Source organism: Protopterus annectens, chromosome 8.part0 (assembly GCF_019279795.1).
Source record: "Protopterus annectens isolate FY-2018-M chromosome 8.part0, PAN1.0, whole genome shotgun sequence".
NCBI lineage: Eukaryota > Metazoa > Chordata > Ceratodontiformes > Protopteridae > Protopterus > Protopterus annectens.
In genome coordinates, this window is record NC_056741.1 from 986,396,178 (window position 1) to 986,411,206 (window position 15,029).

Sequence of the window (15,029 nt, forward strand, 5' to 3'; positions counted from 1 at the left end):
AGAAAATTAAAGCAATACCGAGATTAGGTAAGTGTAGCGAATTCTAAAAACGGTATTACATAATACAGTGATAGATACTTTTAAGTTGAATTTTAGTACTTACAGATACTGTGAGGGTCTTTACAATAATTCACTGACTTTTTACAACACTGTAAATCCAGTATTTAGAAAATTAAAATTGCAGGTGGATAATATTTACAAATGAAGCAGCAACTGACCCCTGGATTTAATAAAATCTGTGTAGGCACTGTGTAGAGCCTACACAGAATACATCCATGTTCATGGTCACGGTTCTACCTCAGCAGTGTGCCATGCATATTAATGATGTCACATTGCTGAGGGACAGCCAAGGAACACAGTTATTGAATCAGTGTAGGGAGAGGTGTAGTGCTAACCATGGATGCAGATTAGTTTGAGTCTCCTTGCAATGTCCTTTTGTTTTATTTTTATTTCATTTTTTTTAAGTATGTTTATGTTGCACTGCACAGAGTGGAGCAATGCTAAACTGTGCTCACATATAAGACAGCAGACACCTGCCAGACATCTAAAAATAGAAAACGGATGTAATTAATTATTTATTTAAAAGGGTGTTTAAATGTGTCTAAGCATGTTTGCGTGATGAGGTGCTCAGCACTGCTTATAGGTACCTCAGTGGTATATGTGAAGGCATGCTAGATTGCTTAGTATCCATGTAGCTAAATGGGTAGAATTACAGCATCATGTGCAATATGTCCAGGGTTTGAATACACTGAAGGGAAAATATGTATTTAATTTTGATATACATATTATACAGACCATTTTAAATTATGGCCATACTGCACCCTGCTAAGCTCTGTTCAACTGTGCTTAGACCTGCTAAGCACTGCATAAACATCATAATGGCTGACAATGTTTGTGCGCTGCTCAGCTCTGCTTGGCTGATTTGCATGCTGCTAAGCTTTGCTTAGACTACAGCTCTGCGAATTTATGTGCTTTTCAACTCAGCTGCGCTGGTTTGCATGGTGGTAAGCAACACAGCACTTTTTTGAATGTTGCTCAATGAATTGCAAAGGTGGGAACACAGCCTGTATTAAACCCAATAAGTGGGAATACAGCAGAATCCATTGGAGTTCTATCAACTGAAGGTATAATATGGCTGGTGTTGCTAGTGAAGGTGCATGCTTTTGGGTGCAGCATTGGGACATTCTGGATTCCAGGGTCATGGTTGGGATCCTCATGAAAAACCATGAATTACAGGCTGCTGCAGGGCAGATTCCAGGGCTCAGAGTGTAAGGTGGAGGCCTGAAACTGGCTGGCTAGGGAACTGTCAAGTGTTACTGGTATCCCTCACACAGGTGAGCAGTGTTGTCATCCACATAATGACCTGAAAAGGTGAAAGAGGAGAACTTTGAACACCTGCGTCCAAGAAGTGAGGGCAGGGAATGCCCCACAAGTATGTAAGTAATTTTATCTCCATTTTACCAGTATGTAATCTGAATGTCTGCAAAACTGGTATGCATAATGGTGTGCTTCTCTCCCAACAACTGCAGCTGAGATGGCTGACTGTCTCGAGTCACATGCTTGACACTTGGCCAGGCTGCGCCATGAGTGTAGTGAGTATGGGTGTATTATACTAACTGTAGTGAAATAAGCAAGAAAGAATAAATCATTAACTGCAATAAAGTATATACAGTAAAGTTTGTAGTGCAATAAATGTGGACTTAGAGATGTAGTGCAATACATGAATAATGCCAACTGTAGTGCAATGAAAACATGAAACAATACCAATAACTGCATTAAAGTATATACAATAAAGTTTGCAATGCAATAAATGTGGAATTAGAGCTATATTTCAATAAATGAATAATACCAACTATAGCACAATAAAAACATGAAACATTACCAATAACAGCAATGAAAATGGTGCACATCAGGATTGTATTGCTGTAACCATTGCAGTAGAGCTGCATGCATTGAGGATGTAAGGTAAGCAGCTGCAGATAAGTATAACATGTAAAAGCTGTAGAATGCAAATCTAATGGCTGCAGATTGTATTGGTTAACTCATATAAGTACTATTCAAGGCTGTCTTTTGGCCAGTAATGCTCTGTCATCCACAGACTTTAGGTAATAAAGGTATATTGGTGAGGTAGCCCACTTCATGAGCTGATATTTTTTGTTGACTTCACCAATATGATATTAAAATATAGCTTACCTACTATCTGAATTATGCTTGTATTTCATGCATGTGTATTCTACTGTCACTGCAATCTAGTATAACACTGTAATAGTACTACCAGGTCATATTTTGGTTCCAGGTGAGCTCTAGACAAATATCAGTCAGTCAGTAATCAGCAGTGACTCAGTAGCTCAGTTTGTTAAATCCTCTGTATATAGTACATTTTGCCACTCACTGTTCAGAGTTTGAATCCAGTAGTATGTAGCAGTAAATAGTAGCAGTCATGTAATGCTCACAATTTTTCGCTCCATATGAATTACAGGTAAATGGGTGAGGTAGTCCATATTATGAACAGATAATTGTGTGTTTAGATGTCACAGACTGTTAAAATCATTAGCAAGAATGTGTTCATCAGCAATGTTCAGTCTGAAATATAATGTAAAATCCTGGCATGGCTGTATGCCTGGAGTGTTTGTTAAAAGTTGCTGCAGTCAGTTATTACATTCTATGCAGATGTCTCCTGCAGTCACCACTATTGAGTTCTATTTCCATGCCTGTCAACCAAGGCCTGACAGCTGTTTAGTTTCTGTACTGTACACATACATGTCTCTCAAGTGTCGCTATTTCATGTTATGTAATTAATAGTGGGTAATCCATCTTCCACAGGATTCCCATGGAAATGATTACCTAGATTGCAAAGTATCACCAAATCAGCCGACAGTACACCTTGGTAATTATAAAACTTCACCTGATGAGCAAGTGTTCTGTTTAGTTATGTGCCCGTAGTTGTTACTGCTTGGCCTACAGTGTCCCATGCAAATAGCTTGAGAGGTATGCACTTGCTACATCAGCTATAGGAGACTTGTAATCACTCTACACATAAAGAAAATGCAGATCCCTAGAGAAGCTAGTAGTATTGTTGTCAAGGAAATAACCTGCAATCTTACTAATGAACTGTTTTTATCTCTCTCCCCAGCCCTTATCTTAATTTATTTGTTATTGCTATTCATTGGTTATGGTTTACTATTAACATATGTTGTTACATTAATTGTATTTTGAGATGTATGTTTTATTATTATGTATTATAATGGTTGCATATTAACATATCTTGTTAAATTGCCTATTTTGTTGGCGTTATGCTGCAACTGTTACAGGCATGCTGTTAACATACTGACTGCTCTGTTATTTATTGTCATGTTTCACATAATATGCACTGATATATAATTGGGTTATTTCCAATGTTCTGCCATGCTGCTATTACTAACAATGATTTGTGCACAACTAACCTATACAATGTCTGCCTGTGAATTGCCAGATGACCACAATGTCATCGGACAGTGACCACACATATGAGGCAAAACTGTGGACATACTGCATAAATCTCTACAGTTGACAGTTTTGGTACTGACCCTCTGTGATGCTATAGTCTCTACACCTCAGTAATGTCCATCTTAACAGCTAAGAAAGGGGCCCAGATCTACATGAAGCCCTTATATATTGCACTGTGGTGGCATGTCATTGGCTATTGATAGTATAATTCAGTTGTTTTAGCTGCAAGTACCATATTATAGCCACAGACTGGAGCAGAGGCAAGTATCTACTAATGAGCAGTAACCTTAAAGCAAGTATCTGGTTATGGGGAACAAGTTTGTATGAGACTTACCTCACACAGAGAGCATATTTTCAAAAGATTACCAGAAGCAAAGTTTAACAAATGAGTACTGCACTCCACTTGGTATGTAATTGATTACTCCATATAACAGGATGCAGATAGGAGGATGGAGGTATGGGGAATAGAGTTCACAGCAGTAAGCCTGTCTTAGATCTATGGTAATGACATATCATTGATACTCAACTTTCCTACTCCTACAGGCATGCCTGTCAGATGTATCTGATTTCCACTGACATCTTAGCTCTGTCCATTTTAATCTCTGCTACAACAGTTGGCTGTTGTAGGAAAGCTAGTAAATTACACATAATACATAGTGACAATAAGTATAGATGTATACTCCTGTAACATCAGATGATGTACATTAATTCACATCCTCTCATTCTGTCAATGTCTCACATAAATAGTACAAACATTTTAAAAGCATCCCTGATTGTCCCTGATGTACTATGGCTAAGTCCATGATTCTGTTGCCTAACATAGCTCTCAGCAAGAAATCTGAACACAGCCATAATTAATGGAGGGACAAAGGCCCAAAATTACAAACACTGTAATTATTGCTCGTACAAAGTAAGAGAAAGTGAATAGAATAACAGATATTACTGTAGTATAAATGTGTTCTGAAGGGTATGATGTCTTAAACTCAGATGCCTGTCTTTATTTTCTGACATCAACCATCAATGATTGGCCAGTCTTTTGTCAGAAATCCACAATGTTGTGTGAAAATTACTAAAAGTATGATGCAAACATCTTGACATTCTGCAAACATCTGTATAGTTGAGAGATATGATACCTACAGGCAATGTATTCTACAGCAGGTTTGCATAGCTTTCTGTCATTGTTGCACACTGGTGTTGCTGGACTGTCCTCATGTAGTGGTTATAATAGCATACTGCTATTTGTCTGGCAGTGGCCATATGATATAGTGGTGGGAGGTTTCCCATAGGGCTCACACCACAGTACATTGCAGTGATGGATGTAGGAACATACAGGAGAATCTGTCATGGCACACAGGGAAATGCCCTCTTAGTGCTACTATTTTGCTGGGTTCCACACACACAATATGTTTCCCAGACTGTGGGGTATGATGTGTGAGGGATCAATGGGTAGTGCAGGCTATTATGGGCATGCTGAATCTGTACATAGTGGATGACCAAATATCTGGTCCTGCAATGTGTTCCCCTTTTGTTGTCTTTCTGGAACCATGTATTTCAGATGACATACCCCCTTCTCTCATGTAGAGAATGAGGTAATAGTGGATGCACTAAGGCAGCATCATCAGTTGCTGTCCGAAGGAGCATAATCGTGAACAATGGGCAGCATTGTGGGCAGACCTCGTCAGGATGGCAATCAGATTGGCCAGCAGGACAGGACCTATAAGCAGGTGTCACACAGATCCAGAAATGTGGTGAATGCTGCATGACAAAGTGCAGCTGATATTGCCAGGGAGTAGTGGTGCAACCACTCTCAGCCACAGAGGAATTCCTGGTGAACCCAGGAACACACAACTACCCAGGCATCCATCACACCATACATCATGCAGGTGGGTGCCACAGTGCCTCCTGCAGAAGAGTGTCTAGGTAAGCTTACTGTGTCTAGCATTTTAATACTTTATCAGTCATTGTGGCAGGCTGTACATGCCTGTACATGGGTGTCAGGTTTATCTGCATTGGGGGTGGTTGGGCTTTGAGCTCAGTTGTGCTCACATACTCTGAATCTCAACAATACAGCCAGTAAATGTGGCTACTGTACAAGTGGATATATGCACATATTATCCTGTAATGCTGCAACATATGGTGATGCTGATAATACCTCTCCCTCACCCTTTCATAGGTCTGTCAGGAGTTGCCCAAGCCCATGGTCCTGTACCTGGTAAGCACGCTACTGTTGTTTTATGGATCATATATGCCCTATGAAAGTTAAGGGCTGCCATATTGCACTATGTACAAATGTTGTGTTTAGCCAGATTAGAATATTTGTATGTACCATTCTGGAACAGTTGACTACAGTTCATAGATTGGATAATCACAGGTGTGTATTTGAATGAACATTAACACATTTACACTTATAGTTATGAGTGTCTACCCAGCCTGGTATACATGAGGCAAGTAATCCAAGATGCCTGTTCAAACACAAAAGGTAGATATTACATACTTGAGGCAGTGACACTAGTACTGGCATATCATCCTCAAGATATGTGCACTGAGTTTAATGTGCAGTTCTATCATGCATAGTTTCATATTGCATACCTTACAGGTAAATTGTACTGGCAACTTTAATTGGATGTAGCCGATGTGCATGTTATTAAGGCTTTGACTTGTATCTGTATGTTGTTATGAGGTTGTCTGTTGTGCATGGGAGTGGAGATGAGAAGATGGGAAACTGGTAATGCAATCATGGATCTTCATTTTTATGAGTCTGTGTGGATTACCATACATAAAATTGCTGGTAGTAATGTATTTCTTTTGTCTTAGTTTCCACAGGTGACTGGGGGGGGGTGGAGTCTGTCCCCGTCACAACCTGACATGTCAGTGGCTCATTGGACTCTGATGGTGATGGTGGTCATAGTGAGGCACAAGTGGAGTTGTCAGTTGCTGAATCTTTCCCAGAGGTTGACATCCCTCTTATGCCCCCAATGTCTCCACACACAGTCACATACCCAGCCCCCAGAGGCCACAGATAGGACAGTCAGAGGGTGGACACATTCAACAGAGAAGTGTGGCAACTGTGGCTCCAGTGAGTGTAGACACTGGCCATAGCTAGAGTGCTAGCGATGTCCCACACAGGTGGATTGACAGGGGTGCTTGCAGGAAGCCTGTTGTCCATCCTCCACCTTTTGTTAGTGTCACATCTTGAGTCACTTGACATATTTTTTGGGCTGACATGGAGGCACAGGCACATTCTAAATAGAACACCAGATGTATGCTTAGTGTTATGGATGCAGCACAGTCTGACATCCATGACTGCCTCCACTGCATTAGGGACACCCTGGATCAGTTCACTGATACAGTGGACAGATGGTGGGCTGAGACAGTATCCATCTTGGAGTGCACATTGTCTGTGCTGGAATGTCTGGCCAGAGTTGGGCATCATGGAACCATGGACATAGGTCAGCAACACCAACTGCTGAGAGTCCACATGGTTGTGCTCAGTTACACTTCCGTAGTGGCAGCATCTCCAGCACTACAGAGTGAAGTGTGCTGTTCACACCATGACATGGCAGGTCATGGACACATTGTCTTGAGTGGTCCTGTGAGGGACACAGACCCAGCAGACAGCAGTCACCATCTGGTACTAACATTGCATCTGACCTTTGGCATGTTGGTGCCTGTGCAAAACCTGGCACAGCAGTTCCCTTGTTCATGGCCAAAGACAGTGAACTGTCCAGTCTACCATGTACAGTCCACAGCTGTCCAACATACACATGTGTAGGGCTAGCACTGGGCTTTACTGTGTACCAGCACACACAAACACCACTGTCACATGAAGTTCACCTACAGACACACACGGCACCTCTCCATGGCCCTTCTAACTCCCACCCCTTCTTGATTCACACACATGCTGTCAACTGTTTGGCACTGCCTAGGCCTCCTGAACCAGCCATCCACATGACAACCTGTGCATGTGATGATACCTGTGCCACATCCTTGTCATCCTTGCTATCGATGCAGGGACATGAAGCTGTCTGATACACAGGGTGACTACATTACTTGAGATGTATGTGTATAATGCAGTATTATTTTGTCATGACACTTGTGGTACACAACAGATATTGTATGCTGGCATGTGTCATGACTATGCACCAAACTTTGTGTACCTTATGTTGTATGATGTTGTACTGGTGGTAGTGTTACAGGATGACATGTGTCTCACAGACCTGTGTATGTTTCTATTCTAGGAGTCTGAGGGAAAAAACTATGGACACATGGTGGCAATACAACAGCACAGGATGGTGTGGCAGCACAGCAGAAATGTCAGCAAGGTACGACAGTATACCTGCAGGGCTCCCTCGATGCATATGTCTATAACAGTCTAACAGGGACAATGGGGTCTGTCTGCATAGTCATGCATTCATACTTTGTGATAAGGTCTGCTACCCTTGATATGTATCACCTGGGCTCTCTGAACTTATATCTACAAGGTGTAGTGATGGAGTTGACACATCTAAAAATATCCTGTGTCCAGATGCCATGTTACCAGGGGTTGACTCTCAGACACTTGCATATACACCAGCTGACATACCAGTCTGTACATGGTATACAAATTTGGCAGCATGCCCTACTGCCCTACTATTGCCATAAACATTGTTGTGGCAGTCAGCAGGGATATGGGTGGGGGTTCATCAGGGCATACAGTATCCAGACTGAGCCAAGCCATTTCACTGTACTACCCTTTCAGGCAACATGTACAAAGCACCCACTTAGGCATCCACAATACTGCCAATGTGGGGGTCACTACGTGGTCCACTGATGGCAGATATACGCAACATAGGGACATCCAACTCTAATAGCTGTTCTGTAAGCAGCAGTGCTCAACAGGGCACAGTTGATGGTCCTTTACTGCTTGGACTGCATGTCTTGTCAGTGCACATGGGTACTGACTGACTGTGGCTAACAATGTTGGCTGCTGCCTACTTGTGACCACTCATACAGTCACTGTGTTATGTCAGTGTCTTGCATGATGGTATTACAAATACATACCTAGTGACACAGTAATGGCCATAAACCCCAGTCGAATATCTATATGTACTATCCTTTCCATCGGGGATAACAATGTCTCCGGTTAATAGCACAACAGTCCCTACATGTTATGTACATACATAGGGATGACAGGTAGTCACACAGACCCAGCCACACAGGTGTACAGCTCATGTGCCACACGTCAACATGTCTGTACAGTAGTACGGCAGGATTCATATGACATAGCTGGGTCACAGTCATCAGTAGGTGACATACCCATACCCTCCATATACTCCTCCCTCAGCATGCCACTATCGGGCTACAACAGCCATGTGTTGACTTACTTTCCAAACTGTTATGGCACATGCAGATGACAGTATGGCCCCTCACAGGGTCCTATCACATCATCAATATGTGCTCACCACTGTTCATCTGCAATGCATGTCAGTGTCATCTATGTGCCATTCAGTTTACTCAAAGGTGATCTGTGCCGTGCATACAGGACAAGTTGTAACCACACTTGATTGTTTAAGCTACCTATCTCTAAGAAGCATAGTAGATGGATTAGTCACCCTAAGGACATTTAACCACTATGTGGCATTAGTAGTATATGCTTGATGACATTCGTGTCATAGACGTAACCCACCCTCAACACAGACCCTTCTTACTGGTATGTTACAGAGAGCACCTCAGTGTACTTCTGCACATGCCATCTGTATGACTGGCTGGGGGATGTCATCTCAACACTGGGGGTGTGGCTGCATTTCTCATGGACTTGGGCAATATGTGCTGTTCCTGTAATGAGGTGTAGCGATGTTTCCAATTGTGATGGCTGTATGGCCATCATGCTAGTGACGTGCATATCTCCTATTGCTCTGTGACATGATGCACAATGCTATCACAGCCTTACATATGTACATGGCCACATCCAGACTAGCATCACTTCTACTCACTGCATACAAGGCATGCCATGGCACACACATAGTGCATGTTAGCTGCTTGCACAGTGGAAAACTTACCTATGTAGTGGCACATAGATAGAGATGAAAACCAAGCGACATTGCTAAAGGCACTTCATTCACCAAATCAAACAACAATAGTAGGATAGCAAAGAAGTCATCATGGATATATTTGACATATTAATGAAAATAATATGTGGTTTTAATGCTTTTGGCTTTTTCATAGTCAAATTCAGTTTAGGGCACTTTGATGATTACCAAGTAGGGGATTCAGTGATTGGTCCTCTTGTGATAGATTGCTTTTCTATTTGTCCAAATTTATGAATGTTTTTATTGATTCCTTCCATGGCAGTGTAGTGATAAAAGCTTTTAAAAATCTTTTGATTTATTCCAATTTGTATTTAAGCAATATGACTGGTTGTGGAATATTAAGATCTGAAGAAGGCTATGGCTGAAAATGTTAATCTTTTGTTTTTTATTATTCTTCGTGTTTGTTTTTGGTTTTTTATAATAAACGATTTGAAGGCTGGGAATGAGTTTATCCATGGTGGCTTCTTCGTTATCCCACTATTGTTATTATTATTATTAGTAGTACTATGTAGTATTACACAATACAGAGGACATACTGGATGCACACACCACGCCTCATGTCTGCTAGTACTATCCATGTAGAACACATAATGCTTGATGATATATGCAGGCCATGTTGCGGTCATTTATTTGGGAGCCCACATCACTCGCATCCAGTAAAATAATGCAAAACCCTATCAGTGTGGAAGTTACAAAGGTTATCATATGTATTCAGTACGGATATACACACACACTCAGCTGCCATGAGATTAGAACCCCTACCTATTGGCTGCTACACACTACAGCTTGAAGTACTTATTGCATGCGCCACAAAGGTTATCTGATATCCAATGGTCAACCAGCGCCCTTAAGGTATATGACATCAGCAGAACATGTAGAAGAGAGGAATTTAGAGGCCAGAAGCTAGTTACAGGGCCAAAAAGTGCATAACCACTGCACAGGGATAGCCCATGAAGGGATGTCTGTTGTGTTGCAAGAGGATATATTTACACACACTCACACTACATTGGCTGCTGTGAGATTAGAAGCCCTTCCTATCTACTGTTACACACTACAGCTCACAGTACTTATTGCATGTGCCACAGATTAAATATGTTGAATGTGTGATTGCAGGCACTGTACTTGAGGAGTACACAAACTAGTTTTTTTGTTGAACAGCATACATGGCCTGCAGAGTGATATTGCTTAGTACTGTTATTGTATCTATTGTCCTAGGAGTAGGGTACCTGTTAATATCCCTGTTATATGTGCAGTCACCAGTATAGCCATATGTGGCTGGTCACAGTTAAAGGCAAACATGTGGCCAGGGACACATTTCCCTGTTGAAGGCATACATTGGAACCATTATACATTACACCACCTGTTCACCTGTGTCTGTCTACATGGGTGACATTCCACAGGCACAGGGGTCTGAGGATGAGTGGAATAAGTACTGTTGTGGCCTTGGTTTGGTTCCTCCAGGCAAATGCATTGATGTGGGAGTGTAGATAACCATAGCTTTCATAGGGTATGTGGGGAATTCATATGCCCCCTCCACACACACACACACACACACACACACACACACACATATATATATATATATATTTAAATGTGTATAACAGGGATGTCTCTATAAAAGTCACTATGTATATGTATTATATAGATATATGTAGAAAGTCTATGTATATTTGGGGTATATTCTGCTAAATACACTACTCATGTGAGTGGGGGATAGGGACAGACATAATGTATACATAGCTGTCTGTATGTGCAGATGTATTTCTGCATAGCAGGTCTTTGTGATGGAGAGGAGACAGAATTGCTCTCACGTTAGCTAAGTGTAGGAGCACACTCAGTTGGACTGCCAGTACTTACAACGTGACTCCATGCCAGAGCTATCTGTTCTCCAGTCTGGGATTTTGTGTGGTACAGACATTGGCAACTGCACCTTTTTCCACAGTACAGCACTTTCTGTACCTGTCCATGGCATTTCCCAGCTCTCTGCTCTATTTAATATGTGACTGGGGTACATAATGTAACACCACACACAGGGTGACAGTCTGCATACCTCTCACTATGCATGTTTTTTGCAGAAAGTCTAGCATTTTGCTCCATATATCTGGTCTGTTCCTCATACATTTGTGATGTTCCAGTAACTTATTTTATAATGTAGCCACTGAATAGCATTACCTACAGACAGGGTTTATATTGCATGAATGAACAATCAAAACGTCGAGTACAACATACTCAACACACTTTGATAGAATGTTCATGTAATCGGAGACTCCAAATGTTGAAATCTGGAGTTCCAAAATATTTTGGTCAGCCTTCCTAGTGAGTGTAGCGTGTGACATAAACATGCTACACTGTTTGGAATGGCTATGTAAGAGGCTTTCTTTAATATACCAACTCCAAGATCACTGTACATTGGGGAAAGGGCAATTTCCCGGTAATCTCTTGTGTAAGAAGTCGCTTTGTGATTATCGGGAAATTACCCTTTCCCCAATGTATAGCGATCTTGGAGTTGGTATATTTAGTTGGGGGGGGGGTGTGGGGGACACAGCCACCCAAAGTATTTGTGTTTGTGTAGGTGTTTAAGTGTTTGAATGATGTGAGTGTGTAGGGGGTTGTATGCATTGGTTGCATGTGTGTGTGCTGTATGTTATTATAGGGAATATGTCAATTTTGTATTTTTTAGGGTTTTTAGGTTTCACTTACATGAACGAGTGATCAAAGTGTGTTGAGTATGTTGTACTCGACATTTTGATTGTTTGTTCATGTAATATAGACCCCTACAGATACATTTGAGTGACAAACTTTACATTCTGCAGGTGTTCTGTTGTGATGCAACCTGCTCTTATACTACTTCTAGGTTAATCAGAGCATGTGTAATGTCTATCTGTAGTTATGGCTCTTTATCCCCTCATTCTCTCTGACATTGTCCACCGTTTATGCAGTAACAGATTGAGGGTTATTACAGTCTGTGGGAATACCAGCATGCAACTACCTCACATGCAAAAGATGTGGATTCTGCCAGATTCAAACCATCAACACTATTAGCCATGCTAACGTCCCTAGCCCACAGAGCCACACAGGCCAACAGACAAAGATGTGTCATTCATCACACAGTCTATAGCACACATACATACATTATCATCCCTGCATTAAGTATGACATCCAATGTGTGCCCAGCTTCTATGTCGCAGCCCTGAGGTTGGCTGGTCTGCTGATACATCATTGTTGATGATGTACTGTTACACTAATGTGATGGGGGTGTGGGACAAGACGCCCATGATCTGCTGGCATAGCCAGTTGTGTGACTGTCCTGTGACCCCACTGTGTACCATCTCCCTTGACTAATGTAGTGGATATTCCACCAATGTGGTCTAGTGAATATTATGGAGCACATACTACTGAACTGGGTAGCTGTTGTCCCATGTCGTTGTTAGATCTCTACAAGTAGCCCGGTAGCCCACTATATTCACTTGCATACATGCGGAAGGTCCATACATATCCTACCATATTCTAGTACTCTTTACAAGATGTATATAGGTGAGTGACTTACCTTGCAAATGCAGCAGTTGATGAATCTGTAATTTGGAGCTGAGTCTGTCTGATGCACACAGTACACAGCCAATACATGGTTAGATACAGGTTGTGTGGGCTGGCTGGCATCATTTTTAGTATATGTATGTGAGTTGGAGTAAGGTTTCAGTCCCTAGGGCCCTAGAGTGTCAGTGCATGTGCTATGCATTGTCTCTTGGCCAAGGCAAGGGCACTCTGGGCACACCTACATCTACCTACTAGGACATCCTCAGGAAGTTCCTCCTCCAAGTCCTCCTGCGGCAGTGGCTGTGGGGACCTAGGCACTAGTGAGGGGTCTGAGTATCTCTTCCCTTTGCTGATCCTGCTGCAGCTGTTTCTGCAGGATCATATTCTGTAGCATGGCACATACTGTGACCATCTGTGCACATGTGGCTGTAGAGTACTGCAGGGTTCCACCAGATATATAGAGGCATTGGAACCGTGACGTCAGCAGCCCAAACACACACTCTATGATGTTCCTAGTTTGTGCATGTACCTCATTATGGTGTTCTTCCTTGGGTGCGTGTGCATTTCTGATGGGTGTCATCATCTGTGTTTCCAGTGCATAGCCAGCATCCCCCAGTAAATGGCTTTGCGGGATGTTGCCCCTAGCAAACATCTGGTAGAGCTGCGATGCATGCCAGATATGGGAGCTGTGATAACTGCCAGAGCTGCCAGCACATACATTCATGATAATGTCATGGGCATTGCAAATGACCTGGCAGTAAATGTAGTGATACCCCTTGTGGTTGACATAGATTCTACCCTCCTCACCAGGTAGTGCCTTGATGTGTACTTGAGTGCAGTCTATGGCACTCAGTACCTCAGGGTAGTGTGCTACATTGTAGAAGTGTTGCATATTGCTGGCTGTCACCTCAAGGTTGAGGGGAAAATAAATGTGGTCACTGGCATTTGGTAGCAAGAACTGGTGATGCATCCTGGATGCTGATGCCTGCGAGACTCCCTATCATGTCCCCGATTGGTCTTTGGAAAGTACCTGTGGCTAGTATCCTTACAGCTACACATACCTTTGTGTCCACTGGGATGGGTTGCCCTCTGTTGGCTCTGGATCTGAGTTGAGGGAGGCAGAGCTCAGCGAGTTGTTGGAGTATGTCCCTGTCCAACCTGTAGCACTCTACAATCTCCAGCTCATGTAGCTCCTGGAAGGTTACTCTGGGCCTGAACATTCTTCTCCTTCTCATTCTAGGCTTATTGTTAGCAGCAGCAGCTCTGACCTCAGCATCTAGCACATACAGATGTAGTAGACGTGCAGCAGCCCCTAGCGTTCCTTCAGCTAAAATTCCCAAGTCTGTACTCTACTGGTGCAGAGTTTGGGTGAGAAATCAGATTGTAGGGTGTATGCAAGCTTTATTGGGCTCTGCTGTAGGTGTAGTCTGTGTGATTGGCTACCTATGATGCATTCCATCTGCCAAGTACATCATTAAGAACATTTAATAGCTCTAGTTTAAGTGAATCAGTAATCAGTTTATCATTGGCTTTTGGATACACTCAGCACTGCACTGCGCGCTATGCAAACACATGGAAACAAGCATCCCAGAGGTAAACAAAGCTCAGCAGTCATTGTACACACCCCCCCTGAAAGGGCACACTCTGCATGGTGGCATGCCATCCAAACACACTGAAACATGCTCCCGAAGGTAAACAAAGCTTAGCAGCCAGTGTACACATCCCCCTGCTGAGCACACTGGTGTGCCATGCAAATAGGTGCACCAGAGCTGCAATGAACTTAAGTTACAAGTCCTCAGACACACACCCCCGTTGATGCCAGCTACCTCTTCTGTGGACACTGACATGGTTCAGTGCCTATATGGAAGGGATATGAGGACATGGATACCCATTTGTGCTATTCAGTAATCTCAACTTATTTGCATAGCGTTTAGTGCACAC

At 42.5% G+C, this 15,029-nt stretch overlaps 1 protein-coding gene across 1 annotated transcript in view; it reads right to left on the reverse strand.

The window, feature by feature from the left end:
- Positions 1-15,029, reverse strand: part of LOC122809189 (myelin-associated glycoprotein-like) — a 553,400-nt gene that overhangs the window by 71,869 nt on the left and 466,502 nt on the right. The window lies entirely within an intron of this gene.